Raw genomic sequence first — 17,150 nt, forward strand, 5'->3', positions numbered from 1 at the left:
TTAAAAATGGGCAGAGGACATTTTTTCCAAGAATAGGCAGTTTTTCCAAGAAGACATACAAATGACCAACAGACACATGAAAAGATGCTCAACATCACTAATCAAGGAAATGAGCAGATCAAAACCACAATGAGATATCACCTCACACCTATCAGAATGGCCAAAATAAAAAAGACACATTAAGTGTTGGGGAGGAGGTAGAAAAAAAGGAAGCCTCATGCACTTTGGTGGGATTCTTCAAAAAACTAAAAATAGAATACCATATGATCCAGTAATTCTACTACTGTATATTTATGTAAAGAAAATGTCAACGCTAATTCAAAAAGATAGCTACACCCTTCTATTTATTGCAGCATTTATTTGCAAAAGCCAAGATATGGAAACAACTCACGTGTCCAGCCACAGATGAGTGGATAAATATATCATCTATACCTATATATGATAGAATATGACTCAGCCATAAAAAAGGATGAGACCTTGCCATTTGTGACAACAGGGATGGCCTTAGGGGGCATAATGCTAAGTGAAATAAATCAGAGAAAGTCAGATACCATATGATTTCACTCCTGTGTGGAATTTAAGAAACAAAACAAAGAAAAGAGACAAAAAAACCAGACTCTTAAATACAGACAACAAATTGATGGTTGCCAGAGGGGAGGTGGGTAGGGGGATGGATGAAAAAAGGTAAAGGGGATTAAGAGTACATTTATCGTGATGAGCACTGAGAAATGTATACAAATGTTGAATCATTATGTTATACGCCTGAAACCAGTAGAAGGCCGCATATTAATTATACATAAATAATAAATTAATTAATTACAATTTACCTTCTCTTTACTTCCGATTTTTAGTCCAATTTCTGCCACGCGGAGTAAAGCTAAATGCAAAGAGTGACTCCACTTTCATCCACAGGACACCCCTTCAGAAGTTTTAAAACACTTCTCCAGCATTCCCTTAGGTGCCTCTTCTCTTCTCACACCTAAATATCTGATTTTCTGAACTGTGGCCTATAGGCTTTGGTTGCCAGATCCCCTTAGTGGCCAGTGATTACATTACTGGACAGCGCCAGCCTAGAACATTCTTATTATCGCAGAAAGTTCTGTTGGACAGCCTGAGCTATAGTAATGGGGAAAGGCAGAATATATATGGACGGAGGCTAGATGCGGTGGAGGGATCTTGTGGAAGGTTGTTAGTAATTCTTCCATGTTTTTGCCTAACTAGGCAGCAAGGTCATGGGCTGAGAGTGAGGATGGGGAAAAAGGATATTTCTCTAGCAGATAAAAGATAGTGCACGGACAAGGGAAACATTGTAGGAGTGCTGGACAGCTTTAAATCCACGTTAGGGTAGGCTACGGAGACTAGTCAGCATGCTGTGTGTTTTTCTCCGGCCATGTTCACCAGTACAGACGTGGGGTTGGAGTAGGTGGGAGGTTGACACTGGTTTAATGGGTAGTTCTCAATCCCAGCTGCGCATTAGAACCACTTGGGTGAGCTCTTAAAACATTCAGAAGCTTTATCCCCATGGCAAAGGTTCTGATTGAACATTCTGAAAATGAGTCCTGGGCATTGATTCATTTAAAATCCCCAACATGATTCTAATGCACAGATGTGTTTTAGAACCACTGAATTAGAGTAAGAAGGGGAAGGAAATGTGCAAAGAAGAGGCGAGGGATAGGGGAATTTGGCTAACAGGCTAACGATGGGCCATTGGTTCCACAAGGCACAATGAAAGAGATTCAGGATTTGTGGAGGGTGTTTGGATTGGGGGATATTCAAGGCTGATGAAGGGTGAGGGATGTGCTAGGAATCTAGGGCTTTTTGGGTGACTAGTACAAACCAGGAAAAGAACACAATGAAATTTGCCATGCTGGCCTAAATTTGTGCAGGCAGTAGAAATATAATGCAAACTACATAGAGAACTACAAACTTTTCTGTAGCCATATTAAAAAGAAAAAGGAACAAGTGAACTTAATTTTAGTAACATTTTCTGTTACTTAATATATGTGAAATATTATCATTTCAACATGTAATCAGTATAAAAAATATTTAAGTTTTTTTTTGTGTGGGTACAAGTGAGCTGGGGAGAGGCAGAGAGAGAGAGAGAGAGACAGAGAGAGAGAGAGTCCCAAGCAGGCTCCATTCTGTCAGCACAGAGCCCGACACAGGACTCAACACCATGAACTGCGAGATCATGACCTGAGTGAAATCAAGAGTCGGATGCTTAACTGACTGAGCGCCCCAGGCACCCCCCCCCCCCGTATAAAAATTATTAATGAGATATTTGACATCCTTTTTTACACTTTGTCTTCGAAGTTTGTTGTGGATATTATGCTCACAGCACATCTCAATTCAGAGCACACACATTTCAAGTGCTCGCTGGCCACATGTAGCTGGTGGGCACCACAGTGGACACTATGGGTCCAAGTGGTCATGATGAGGATGTAAATGTTGCACGATTTCTTATAGGACATTTTTTCCAGAATACAAACGTACTGTAATACTGTAATATATTCAATCTTTTATGTATATATGTGTGTATATATACACATATATATATGTGACTTATCCTTTGCTAACTTGACATATAGAACATAACCAATTAAAAATTATTCTGATAACATTGAGTTACTATCCACTCTACCGAAATCATTTTAAAGTCATACTTAACGTGCAATATTCTTTGCAGTCACTCTGAATTTGCTATGCTTGCCTTGGACATCTTTATGTAAGTTCGTGAGGACAAAGCTACTAAGTACCCATCAGTTATAATATTTTTATTAGGACTGTCCAGCCGGGTATGGCTATATCCAATTAGGTTCTTATCTAATCCAATATAGCTCGTCCATAAAAGTGTCACGAGAGTCTTAGTCATACGCTCTGTTAAAGTCCAAAAGTGCCACGCCAGCCACACTTATCTAATAAAGGTTAGTCTGGCAGGCATTTCCCAGTAAGTCTGTGCCAGCTTAAGCTTCCAGAGATCCCTGCTTCCTCTTCTGTGTGTCCTTACGCCAGCCTTTTAATCTTTTGGTCTGCATGCTTACTCTCCTTTATGTGGAGGGAGTCTTTTCTTATTTTCTGATAGTTGAAGTTACTGACTTCAGGGGAGAAAGGAAAACGGGAAAATGAACAACCACCCGCCATTTGATGGTAGCAAAGCTGGGTTTGATTTACTGGACCTGAATTTAGTATTCTAAAATATTACAAGGAAGAAGGAGTTTGCATTTCATGAAGGACCACATGACAAGAGACTGGCCAATGTGCTTTCAAAATGGCCAAAGGGGGGTGGATGGAGGATGATGTCTAGATAAAAGTGCACCAAGGAAGAGGAGAAAGGAGCGTGAGAAGTAGCAGAAAAACAGCACCCTCAGACATCCTCACGTAAAAATAACAGGACGTAGATTAACGAGTCAAACTTCAGTGGTGCCTCTGATGTCTACATACCACAGTTGATGGTGTAAGACATAAAAGCAATCTGATATTTTATTTACTTATGTTTCATGGATAATATTTTTATTACATTAGCTGAATCAAATACATTGGCACATTGTCAGCTGGTCTGTCACTGGGACATCGGCTGCCTGGATTGCTTTAACCACCTCTTGGTGTCTCAGCGAAGAATGCCTGTCTCCACCACAGGTACGTGCTGCGGCTGAGATCGCCTTGGGCACACTGACACTCTTGGTTGCTCAGCGAGGCTGTCCTTCTGTGTTTGACTTGGATTTCCACCTCTGGTACGTGCTGATCTGTAGTCTGTCTCAGGTGTCAGTGGTCCCTCGTGCCCTCCATTGTGCTGCTGGCCACTCCTCAGAACAGACCGTCGGGCATCTCTGGCGACCACTCCACTCCCGCAGTCTGACGTTTTTACACAGGAAAGTTCATGTGGCTTTAAGATGCACCGAGTCCTGCTGGAATAGGACTGACGACTAGAATTAGGAGCAAAAGCATAGCTCTTTTACAAAAGAAACTGACTTGAGAGTATGCTATTGCTTGCTCAGCTAGAACAAGATTTAAAGGCTCTCTCACCAAGCAGACAGGTTGAGTAGGCACAGACCCAGGAGAACTCTTTGTCATTGTCCAGGCCATTAGGGCAGGATTTTAAACCAGAATCCTCATATCACTATTCCACTCTGGAACACCAATCAGGTTATTTGTCTTTATCAGCCGTTCCATACTCTCCTTCTTTATTACCTCTCTTGGGCTAGTTTTATTTCTGATCCATTCTAGACTTTGAGGACACGAATTGTAAATAGAGCACAGATACTGCGAATCACACACATCTTCAACCTGGGTCTGTCAGTTCCCACATAGTGATACCATGCAATTAGCGAGGCTTGGTCTCACATCTTCCTCTGTGAAATGAAGTAATGCAGCCTACCTCCTGGGGTTGTTATGAGGCTTAGTGATGACAGATGCCGAGTGCTGGGCACATGATGGGCATTCAATAAATGGTGCTTTGGTATTGAAACTGTGGATGTGGCACAGACAAGGACTTTTTATCTGGCTCAGCTGGTTATCATACACACACACACACACACACACACACACACACACACACTCACACACACGAAAGAAGAGTTCATGATGTGATAGTTGGCTAAAAACAGGCTGAGTGTTAGTGAGCTGTGGTTGGGGCCTTGGAAGTGTGCAAGGTAGAAATGAGGGTAAGAGACTGGGACATCTTTAGCAAATACCTGAAATGAATCTTGTTAACATGCTGGGAGGATTCTGATGGCAGCCTATAGTCTGAGATGTTTTCAACCTCTCTCTCTCTTCTCTCTCTCTTTTTCTTTGTCACTTTTTAACAGCTTCATTGAGGCATAATTTAAACACGATACAATTTACAACTTAAAGTGTACACTTTAGGGGCACCTGAGTGGCTTAGTCTGTTGAGTGTCCAACTCTTGCTTTCAGCTCAGGTCATGATCCCAGGGTTGTGGGATCAAGTCCCACATCAGTCTGTGTTGCCTGCTTAAGATTCTCTCTCACTCTCTCCCTCTACTCCTCTCTCCTGCTTGTATACACACTCTCTCTCTGTCTCTAAAAATGATTAAAAAATTAAAGTGTTCACTTTAATGGTTATTAGTACATCACAGATATGTGCAATCGCCCCAATTTTAGTACATTTTCGTCATCTCTTTAAAAAAAAAAACAACCCTCAGTTCTCTCTGTCTCCCTGTCTCTCTGCCCCTCCCTCACTCACAGTCTCTCTCTCTCAAAAATAAATAAATAACCTTAAAAAGCCCTCATATCCTTGGGGCGCCTGCATGGCTCCATCGGTTGGGTGTCCGACTTCAGCTCAGGTTACGATCTTGCAGTTTGTGAGTTTGAGCCCCGCGTCAGGCTCTGTGCTGACAGCTCAGAGCCTGGAGCCTGCTTCAGATTCTGTGTCTCCTTCTCTCTCTGCCCCTCCCCCGCTCACACTCTGTCTCTGTCTCTCTCAAAAATAAATAAATGTTAAAAAAAATTTTTTAAAAAGCCCTCATATTCTTTACCTATCACCTTCCACCCCTACCAGCCACAAGCAGCTGCTAACCTACACTCTATCTTTGTAGATTTCCCTGTTCTGGACATCTCATGTGAATGGCATCATGTAATATGTGGTCTTTTGTAACTGGCTTCTTTCACTTAGCATAATGTTTTCGAGGTTCATCCATGTGGTAGCATGTTCCAGTACTTCATTCCTTTTTATGGCCAAATAATTCTATTGTATAGATTCCTACATCTTGTTTATCCGTTTGTCAGTTGCTGGACATTTGGGTTGTCTTCTCCCCTTTTGTCGTTATGAATAATGCTGCAATATCATTTGTGTACCAGTTTTTGTGTGGATGTATGTTTTTATTTCTGTTGCATCTGTATCTCGGGGTGGAATTGCTGGATTGCAGCCTTCCTTTGTGCTCCTATCCTTGGGACGGGAAAGAGTTAGTGATTCTACTCTTATCTCCCTAAAATACTTCCCTGTGAGCAACTTTTGCTTATCAAGTAATGTTCCTGCTCGTCAGCAGCTTTGGTGGGCACTTTGGGTTCCAGGCTCTTCAGGATCTAGACAGAACCTGACAGTAGGGTAACTACTTTTTTCTGCAGCAAACGTAATTGTAGACTCCATTATACAGGAAAGCAAAAATAGCACTTAACCTGCATCTTTCTTGGTTATTTAAGAAATAAGAAATAAACTGTCATCATTTCTCAGCTCCTATTATAAATACCTCTATAACCTCTCATAGAAGCTTCTTCTTTAATTTTTTTAAAAGTTTATTTATTTAAAAACTGAGAACAAACTGAGGGTTGATGGGGGGTGGGAGGGAGGGGAGGGTGGGTGATGGGTATTGAGGAGGGCACCTTTTGGGATGAGCACTGGGTGTTGTATGGAAACCAATTTGACAATAAATGTCATATATTGAAAAAAAAATAATAATAAAAAATAAAAAATAGCATCTCAAAAAAAAAGTTTATTTTTTTATTTTGAGAGAGAGAGGGAGGGAGGGAGGGAGGGAGGGACGGACGGAGGGTTGGGCAGGAAGGAAGGGAGAGAGAGAATCCCAGGTAGGTTCCTCATTGTCAGCATAGAGCCCAGTGTGGGGCTTGAATTCACAAATTGTGAGATCATGACCTGAGCTGAAACGGAGTCAGATACTTAACCAACTGAGCCATGCAGGCGCCCCTCTCATAGAAGCTTCTTTCACTGCTTATTTATGTACTCATATTTGTATTCATTATTGTGCTCATTCATTCACTCAATACAATTTATTAAACACCTATTTCCTGTCAATCACTGTACTAGACTTGATGGATATAAAGATATTTAAGACATGCACTTCTTATTGGAGAGAAATACACATAAATAGGTTGGTATAATACAATATGGTACTGGTGAAATGTCCGTAATCCATCTTGGGGTTACTGCAGAAGGCTTACTGAAATATAGAGATGTAGAACATGGATATAGAGATAGTTTAGGGAACTTTCCAGGAAGAGAAATTGGTGTAAGCAGATGCAGAAGAAAGAAATATGGTACGAATAATTCGGTATTGCTGGATTATAGCGTGCTTCTGGGACAAAGAATCTTCAGAGGGAAAATATAATTGCTTAATGTGTGGCCTGCCGGTAGGAATTAATCGTTAAGAGAGCAAAGATTCTGCAGTGATTTACAACTCCCCACTAAATAGCTGTGTGATATCAGACAAGCCATTAACCTCTCTGTGCCTCATTTGTTATCAAATGTTGAGTGGGAAATACACTTTATAGATATCTCCTTTCTAAAGTGACCCATGAATTGCTAAAACAAAATTAAAGTCCTAATGAACTTCCTAATATTGTCCCAAATATAGCCAAGGCTTGGACAGATAAAACTATATAGGATCGAGGAGATATGTCATAGATTGGATTCCAGATTAAACAGATTGAAGTAAAGGACTCTGAAATAAGGAAGCAGATGAATTTGGAACCTGGCTTGGTGCCCCACTGATGCCAACCGCCTACAGAAGAAAATTTCCAAACCCCAATTTCAAGTCTGCTCTTATCCTTCTCCAGCTCCACCCTTCATGAATCACGAAAAGGGCACACCTTTTATCTGACTTCAAATCCTCCCCTAATAGTTGTTTTGGAACACTTGAGGCATCTCGGCAGATTGTGGATTGTAGATCATTGTAAGCTATGTAGCTATCCCATAGTACTCAGTACTCATTTCTTCATAGATAAAGTGGTGGCTACCTTCTCCTGTAAAATTTGGATATTTCTATGTCTTTAAGATCATATAGGAGGAGGGCACCTGGGTAGCTCAGTTGGTTAAGTGTCCAACTTCAGCTCAGGTCATGATCTCACAGTTCTCGAGTTCCAGTCCCGTGTCGGGCTCTCTGCTGTCAGCACAGAGCCAGCTTCAGATCCTCTGTCCCCCTCGCTCTCTGCCCCTCCCCTGCTGGTTCTCTCCCCCCCCCCCCCCTTTTCTCATTTGTTTCTCTAAATAAATAAATGGGTAAACTTAAAAAAAAAGATCATATAGGAAACTCTGTAAGGACTGCATCACATTTTATTCTTAGATGTATGCTAGCAGTGGTCATTTAGTTCCCCTCTCCCTTTTCGAAACCTATACAGCTTTATTTTTTTATCTTCATTTACTGTCTCTAGCTCAGCACCTCCATACACAAGCAAAGAGAATAGAAAGAGCCACAGCAGCTCTTTAAGTTTGACATGTGCCTACCTCCAGAGCCTCTGCTTTTATCCATCACCCCATATTGATAAAGCTATAAGGAAGACCAGGAGTAGCTTTGATGCCCAAACAGAACTGTCCCCAAATAATGGGCTCAGTCGTAAGTGTACATAAGCACAAGAGGGAAAGATTTCTGATTCTTCCATCCACTTGATCCGTCTGAGAGGTTGTCTTCCTTCTTTAATAGTTATCTCCATGAAAGAGGAACAAATACTGAATGGCATGGAACATGATGGAACCTGCAAGACACTAAATGTAAAGGGCATAGAAAGAACAAATTAAAGGTACACTATGATGTTGGAGGAAAGGTTTAATTAAGTAACTAATACCTATGTTCTCAAGTTGCTCTAGGATCATTTAGTATAGTACACTCTCCTTTACAGTACTTCTTCAGAAGAGCCATTGCTGATGTGGGTGCATTGTGATTAATAAAGGAAGACCTTACCCTGGTGAAAGTGAAATTTCCATCATTGCTGGTAAAGCTGCTATTCACTTTCGAGTCACAGAATTACCACCATTTGTGACCTCAAAATTTTAAAGTTGCATAATCTGAAATTTCCATGGTGGCTGTTGTTCATGGAATGTGATTTCCAGAACTGAATGCCTAGGATAAGGCTGTTTGGAATTTAAGGTTTTAGTACAGGCACCACTTACGCATTTTATTTTCATCTGCTTCATCAGTCTTTAGTTGTCCAGTGGTGGGTTACCAAGTTACTTCAGTTTTATTATTTTACAGAAAATGTTTTACATATAGAAAACATGATTTATATGTATATTACTAAGACAATGAAAGTAGACCATCAATCCATAGGAAGTTCTATTTTCTTTTGGGAAATTAAATATCAGAAAGAAACCCACTGGGAGGCCTCCCTCCGTTCCCTCTGCCCTGCTGTTGTGTGAGCTGTTAATGGCTACAGCTGCCCAACTTGCCCATTTGCCTCAGGGTGGGACAATTTTTGTGTGTTACTCTTGTTTCCAAACTCCCAGTAGGATCAAGCTGAGCCTAGACTTCAGCTGTGACTACATCTTTGCTTTGCTTCATTCCCACCTTATCCTGCTTCCTTCACATCTGTACAAGTTTGTTCTGAAACACTCCCTCCATAAATCACTTGTGTAAGGATCTTTATCTCGGGCCCACCTCAAGAAACCCCATCTGAGACTCTATGTGAAAACACTCATTAGTTTCAAATGAGGGTAAATATAAAAAAAAAATTAAAATAAAACAAAGCAATAGAAACCATTTTTGGAAAAAGGAACTTTACAAAGTATTAAAGGATATCCATCTAAATTTATAAAAATATGTATAGATGTCTGGAAAGTTTGACATATAGTGACAGAGTAATGTGAATATTATATACAATGATTGACATTCAAGTAATTGAAGCACAGAAAGCCAAAAGTTGTCCATAGATGACTCCCATCAAGAACAAGTGTGTACATCTATGAACTTACATTTAATGATCATGACCCTGTCAGCTACATCCTGTTTGACATTTACAGAAAGAAGTGTAATAATGGATTGATGAATTCATTAACATTATGAATCATGTAAAAACGGAATCTTTAATGCACTTTATTAAGTGTTGACTGTTGGTTTGGAGAGGACAAAGATTACAGAAGTTTTAAATTGGGTTCTCAAAGGGCAATGAAATTGGAACAATCATATTTTACCCTAAATGATCAAGGGATAAAACTCACATCTGTCTGTAATATTGTCATCTCTCTGGACTCCCATCTGTCCAGAGGAGTTTATGTAAGTCCAGAAAAGCACAAAACTCGGGAATGAGCAGAAGGGGAAATGCCAGTTGCTGAGTCAGACACTGGATGAGAAGTTCTGTCCTGATTTTTCTAAAGAAAAAGACAACAGATTTGAGATTGAGGCTCATTCATTTATTTATTCAACCCATATTTAAGGAGCACCTCTTCTGTTCTGGGGTCCCATGCTTGTTGCTGTGGTTACAGACATGAAAAGGCAGAAATGAGCTCCCAAGCCAAATTTGCTGCTGTAATCATTCCTGGTCTGACTTCCATCCTTTTTGCAAATGATTTCTGGAATTTATAGGCTCTGTCTACATTTTTGTGGTTTCCTAGGGCTTTCAAATATTTAACAATGTCTAAGCCTTTCCCGATTGCCTTAAACTCCTCTGTTAATTTATATTCCAGAATTGTCACAGGGAAAATTGGATCTATTGCCTTTACCCCTCCCCTAAATAATCCTGTAGTTATGATGATTTAATGTATGAGTATTTGTCTTTAAATATTATGTGTCTTAATTGTTTTTTCCTGAAAAAATGAAAATGCTACTTATATCGTTGGGAGTTTGATGCTAAAGGTTAGCATCCATGCTGTAAAGTTCTTCAAGACTTTGGACACAAGAACTCCCATGTTTAAGAGATTAGTCAGTCCATCCTGTATCATGCATTAGATTTTGATGTCTTGATTTATTTATTCTATTCAGTCCTTAACCCATCTATAGTTCAGTAATCATAGCAACTAGTATTTGTGAATATCTTTCATGACATCTGATTTGTCACAACTTTGAGGATTTTATCTTAGTAAGTTCAATGTTTTAATAGTGTGTGAGTTTTGCTGAGTACAGCATTTGGAATTCTGAATAAGTAGCTGAAAGTTAACCTCCTATAGAACAGGGGTTTGGTCCAGTGTGCTAATATAACTTGTTACATTTTGGTGAATATTTTGACCACATTTTGAGATAAATCGATGGGAATAAATTTCTCAAGTACTTTAAAGAAAATTATTTATGATGGTTCTTTCATCTGTTAATGGACGAGTGTTATTTTTCTCTTAATGATATAAGGATTTTTATCTTAATTTTTAAATAGAAGTATGTAAATGAAATTTGGACTTGGGGAACCACTTTGAATTTCCATTAAGTGTCTTTCTTTTTATAAAACCACACCGTCTGAGAATAAGTCTTACACTTCTGTGCCTTATATTAGTGTATAAACAAATTCTTTATATAAATTATCTTCATCACTAGACTCTTGCCGGTGTGATTGTGCCTGTGTCAACTTAATGCTCAGGAGTATGCCTCCTACTCAGATCTATGGGCTGTTGGATTTTTAAAAATCCATTTGGATCAAGTAGATTGTCTACAGAAGAGTGGATACCTAATTGAAAAGAAAAGCAATATTTTATCTGATGTGACAAAGAATTCTTTTTTTTCAATATTCAATCTCTGAGAAAATTAACTAATGAGGAATAATTATATTACTTATCAACCTTCTATTCATTTTACCACATTGTTAAAGGCTTATATTCTGCAAATAATTCGCATAATGAAACAATGGGCATAAATTACATACCTTAAGAAACATTCAGAATTCAAATAGTTATAACCTGATTCATAGTTCATTTGTTAATTTCTTTTTTTTAATGTTCGTTTATTTGAGAGAGAGAGAGAGCACAAGCAGAGGAGGGGCAGGGAGAGAGGGGGACAGAGGATCTGAAGTGGGCTCCATGCTGACAGCAGAGACCCCGAAGCTGAGCTCAAATCTGCAAACCATGAGATCACGACCTGAGCCGAAGTCAGATGCTTAACTAACTGAGCCACCCAGGTGCCCTCATTTGTTAATTTCTAAGAAAATTAATTTCAAAGTAGATAATTTCTAAGAAAAGCCTTAATAAACAAAATAATTTAATCTTGAAGTAGCAAAAGTATGTTACATTTTATAGATTCCATTTACTGCTTCCTCAGTCCATACATTTCTACTATTGTTTACTGATTCATTGGTATCCTCTAAATAGCTTGAATTTTTAATATGATTCATATTACTCGGGTTGGTCCTCAGGTGTGCATATCAGAAGACAAACACAGAAACAGCCAAAAATTAGCAAGCTTTTTATCACTCCCAATGAAGAATATATCTTCTTACCAGGTACAAAGAATTTTGGACCCCCAAATCCATTTGGAAGCAAGCTGTCAACATCATACCCCATGACCCCAGAATACCTCCATAGCCAACAAACAAAGACACTTTACCGGAGAACCATCAAAATCAGGAAATTAACATTGCTATATTACTATCATCCATTCCTCCATCCCATTCAAGTTTCCCCAGTTATTTCAATAATGCCCATCTTAGTAGAAAGATCCAGTTTAGAATAATGCACGTATTTAACTGTGCTGTCTCTTTAGACTCTGTAGGTTTAAGAAAGTCTTCAGTCTCCTTAAATCTCATAAATTGAACACCTTTAAAGCTTAAGGACCAGTTATTTTGTGGAATGTCCTTCAATTTGGATATGTCTAGTTTTACCTTGTGATTAAATTAATACATCTTTGGCAAGAATATTATAAAAGTGATGCTGCTTTCTTTTCATCGCATCTCGGCAGAGGTGCAGGATTTCGAGCTGTCCAATTACTGTTGATGTGCACTTTGATAACTAGGTTAAAGTGGTTTCTGCAGGTTTATTCACAGTACAGTTACTCTTTGTAGCTAGTAAGTATTTCATGGGGAGGTACTTTAAAACAGTGTAAGCATTTCATTCCTCTTCAGATTTTGAGTTATTCACTTGTTTATGTTTTTTTTTTTTTTTAATTTTTTTTTTCAACGTTTATTCATTTTTGGGACAGAGAGAGACAGAGCATGAACGGGGGAGGGGCAGAGAGAGAGGGAGACACAGAATCGGAAACAGGCTCCAGGCTCCGAGCCATCAGCCCAGAGCCCGACGCGGGGCTCGAACTCACGGACCGCGAGATCGTGACCTGGCTGAAGTCGGACGCTCAACTGACTGCGCCACCCAGGCGCCCCAATTTGTTTATGTTTTTATAGACTCATGGACTCATGGTCTGCTGTTTTATTTAATGGACTAAAATCTACTACTATATTTCTTTTGATGCTAAAATTGTTGTGGGAGCCACTTTGATTGTTTCTATATTCTTTTGATGTGTCTCCATTATTCTTTGAGCATTTCTTTACTTTCCAGCATAGTAAAACATTCTGGTCTCATCTTCTACTTTTCCTGTCCCATCCTAGTATTCGTCATTTTTCTAAGGAATCTTGTTCCTTCTAGTGAGAATATTTAGAAGCCAAGGTTTGGATGGTAAATGTGCTCATTGCTATTGGGGCATCACTTCTTCCAGACTATCTCAGAGGGTAAAACTAAAGAGTATATGAAAGTAAACATATGTGCACAGATATATTTGTTTCTTTTTAATTTTTTTTAATTTTTAGTTTTATTAAAAAAATTTGTGTGTGTGTTTATTTTCGAGAGAGAGGGAGAGAGAGACAGTGTGAGTGGGGAGGGGCAGAGAGAGAGGGAGACACAGAATCCACAGCAGGCTCCAGGTTCTGAACTGTCAGCACAGAGCCTGATGTGGGGCTCAAACTCAAGAACTATGAGAACATGACCTGAGCCGAAGTCGGACACTTAACTGACTCAGCCACCCAGGCGCCCCCATTTTTTTTTAAGAGAGAAAGAGAGTGTGTGTGTGCATGTACAAGCAGGAGAGGGGGTGAGGGGCAGAGAGAGAGGGAGACAGAGGATCCAAAGCAGGCTCTGTGCTGACAGCAGAGAGCCCAACGCAGAGCCCTGTGTGGGGCTTGAACTCATGAGCCGTGAGATCATGACCAGAGCCATTAGAGGCTTAACTGACTGAGCCACTCAGATGCCCCAATTTCTTACTTTATCTAGCAGATAGATTGAAATCTGTAAGTTCATACCAATGCCTTCAATTTCAACTTACCACCATTGAGTTCTTTCTATTTTTTTTTTCCATTTCAATATTTGTATCTTTCTTCTCTGACAGTGAGAAACCCAGCTCCAGTTATATGGGATATATTTGCTTATTTGATCACACCCCTGTATGTAACCACACTTCCATTGCCCCAGCTACTCTTTGCCCTGCACCAGGCTGTCCTTGCTCTTCTAGGCTTTGACACCCCACCCTGGATAGCCTTCCTGGACAGATGTCCTCACTGCCTTCTGTTCGCGGTACCCTGAGCTGAGCCATTCAGCTCCCCATGCCCCCACCCCTGCTGGCCTGTTTGCCTATTTTGCTGTGCCCTAATTTATTGGGTTCATGACTAAATTCTCCAGGAAAGAAACAAATGGAAAGGGAACCACCAGTCATTAGATTTATTAAGTGCCAAATTTCTAAAATAAATAATTTAATGTATTATTATTATTATTATTTTTAATTTAGTATATTGTGAAGAGAAAGATGGTGTATTTCTGGAAAGGGAGGGGTTTTTTTTGTTTGTTTTTGTGAGTTTTTTTTTTTTTTGTGTCTTTGTTTGCTATTGGTTTATAAAAACAGTGTGGGATGAAGGATATGCTTTGCTGGCAAATGACTTGCAGCACCATGGAAGAAAGAGCCTTGATCAATGGTTTCAAGGGGGTAGAGGTGAGTCACCAATACAGTTTCAAACAGATGGAGTTTTAGGGCCCATTTTCCCTCCTTCAGTCTTTTTTTGTGATGGTTCCTTTTTTATTTTTATTTTTATTTATTTTTTTGCTGCTTAGAAATGGTCCTAGAGTTTGTGATTGTGAGGGACTGACCTTTCGATATCATCAGAGTTAACACTCTTAATATTTTCCTGGTATTAAGCCATTTTAACTCGTTTGTTACTTTGCTAGGTCACGGACTACCAAACACATTTCATATGAGAGATGGGCATTGGCTTCCTCAAAATATAATTGCAAAATATAATAAAACAGTGAGTAAGACGGGAGCATAGCAAAGTTACCTTCACACGGAAGCTGGTGGTGGTGGAATTTCGCAGAAGGAACCACAGGGGGCGTTTGCCTAGGACTCCAGCATTAACACCCCACCAGGTCATGTCACTGATCAATAGTTACTTCTTTTGTGAGCATCAACATGCCTTTATGATTTGCTCTAGTCTATTGGCTACATGCAGAATGCCATGAATGAAATAAGCCTGAACAGAAGTCACACAATTGTTACAGTCTATCATGGCAAATTCTACTTTAGAGAGATTTTTGACTTGATGGACCGTTGATTTAATAAATCAAAAGGAGTTTCTTAAAGCCCTTGTGTTTTATCAGCTTGCTGCAGTTGCCTTGCAGGCTCAATGAAGCCATCTTTCCGGACACCTGGGAGGTGACCAATGTCTCTTCTTGATGAACTGCTATGGCTTCTTATTTCGGTTTTTCATTCCGTGAAGGAGAGACCACTTTTTGACTTTTTATTGAATGCCACTGCTAAAAGGTGCTTCTATTTCACTCTGTGGAATACTTGAGGTGATTTTTTTAAAATGTTTATTTATTTTTGAGAGAGACAGACAGAATGCAAGTGGGTTAGGGACAGAGAGAGAGGGGGATACAGAATCCGAAGCAGGCTCCAGGCTCCGAGCCGTCAGTGCAGAGCCCCATGCGGGGCTCGAACTCACGGAGCTGTGAGATCATGACCTGAGCCAAATTTGGAAGCTCAACCGACTGAGCCACTCAGGCACCCCAGAATACTTGAGGTGATTTTTAAGACATTCTTCAAGGAAATGTTAATACTTAAGGGAGGAATGGCTTAGTATTCTAGTTGGAGCTGGGAGACCTAGGTGTGTTTTTGTTTTGCTTTGTTTTTGTTTTTGCTTTTGTTTTCAGTTTCAGGGGTAGGATTTCATGATTCATCACTTACACACAATACCCAGTGCTCATCAAAACGAGCGTTCCTTAATACGCATCTCCCACTTAACCCATCCCCCCACCAACCTCCCCTCCAGCAAGCCCCAGTTTGTTCTCTGTAGTTAAGACTCTGTTTTCTGGTTTGCCTCCCTGTCTTTCTTTCCCCCATGTTCGTCTCTGAAGTTTCTTAAATTCCACATATGAGTGAAATCATATGGTATTTGTCATTGCCTGACTGATGTATTTCACTTAGCAGAATACTTTTTAGCTCCATCCATGTCATTGCAAATGGCAAGACTTCATTCTTTTTTAATGGCTGAGCAATATTCCATTGTGTATACATATCACCTCTTCATTATCCATTCATCAGTTGAGGGACATCTGGACTCTTTCCGTAATTTGGCTGTTGTTGATGATGCTGCTATAAACATCGGGGTGCATATATCGCCTCAAATCAGTATTTTTGTATCCTTTGAATAAGTACCCAGAAGTGCAACTTTTGGATCCTAGGGTAGTTCTATCTTTTTTTAAATGTTTATTTATTTTTGAGAGAGAGAGAGAAAAAGAGTGAGTGGGGGAGGGGCAAAGAGAGAGGGAGACGGAGAATACGAAACCGGCTCTAGGCTCTGAGATGTCAGCACAGAGCCCAACACGAGGCTCGAACCCGTGAACCATGAGATCATGACCTGAGCCAAAGTCGGATGCTCAACCAACTGAGCCACTCAAGCACCCCAGGGTAGTTCTATTTTCACCTTTTTGCGTAACCCTGTACTGTTTTCCACAGTGGCTGCACCAGTTTGCATTCCCGCCAGCCATGTAAGGTTTTCTTTTCTCTGCCTCCTTGCCAACACCCGTTGTTTCCTGTTGTTAGTTTTAGCCATTTTGACAGGTGTGAGGTGATATCTCATTGTGGTTTTGATTTGTATTTCCCTGATAACGAGTGGTGTTGAGTATCTTTTCATGTGTCTGTTAGCCATCTGGATATCTTCTTGTGTCAAACGGGGAGACCTAGATTTGAATATGGACACAGTTACTTACTAGCAGTGTGGCCTCAGTTTCCTCATTTGTAAAATAGGGCCTTATCATTATCTCACAAAGTTTTTTTGTTGAGCCTCAGTTAAAATAAATAAAGTCAAATCATTTCAATACTTGAAAGTGCTGTGCAGATGTAGGGCACTATTAGTATTTTGTAAAAAAAAAATCATTTATTTAAACGTAAAACAATTCACTAAGAAAAAATCCAAATGAAAGTGAACTAATAACGTAAATAAAATTACCTTAAGAACTGTTGACAGGGGCACCTGGGTGGCTCAGTCGGTTAAGCAACTGACTTCGGCTCAGGTCA

The 17,150-nt window shown here is 39.9% G+C and overlaps 1 protein-coding gene and 1 pseudogene across 1 annotated transcript in view; one reads left to right on the plus strand and one right to left on the minus strand.

Moving 5' to 3' along the window:
- The window catches only part of LOC116738300, a 214,202-nt gene that overhangs the window by 11,539 nt on the left and 185,513 nt on the right, over positions 1-17,150 (plus strand). The gene's annotated exons all lie outside the window — the stretch shown is intronic.
- LOC115523311 lies at positions 3,589-3,786 on the minus strand (annotated as a pseudogene).

This window comes from Lynx canadensis, chromosome C2 (assembly GCF_007474595.2).
Source record: "Lynx canadensis isolate LIC74 chromosome C2, mLynCan4.pri.v2, whole genome shotgun sequence".
In the NCBI taxonomy this organism is placed as follows: Eukaryota; Metazoa; Chordata; class Mammalia; order Carnivora; family Felidae; genus Lynx; species Lynx canadensis.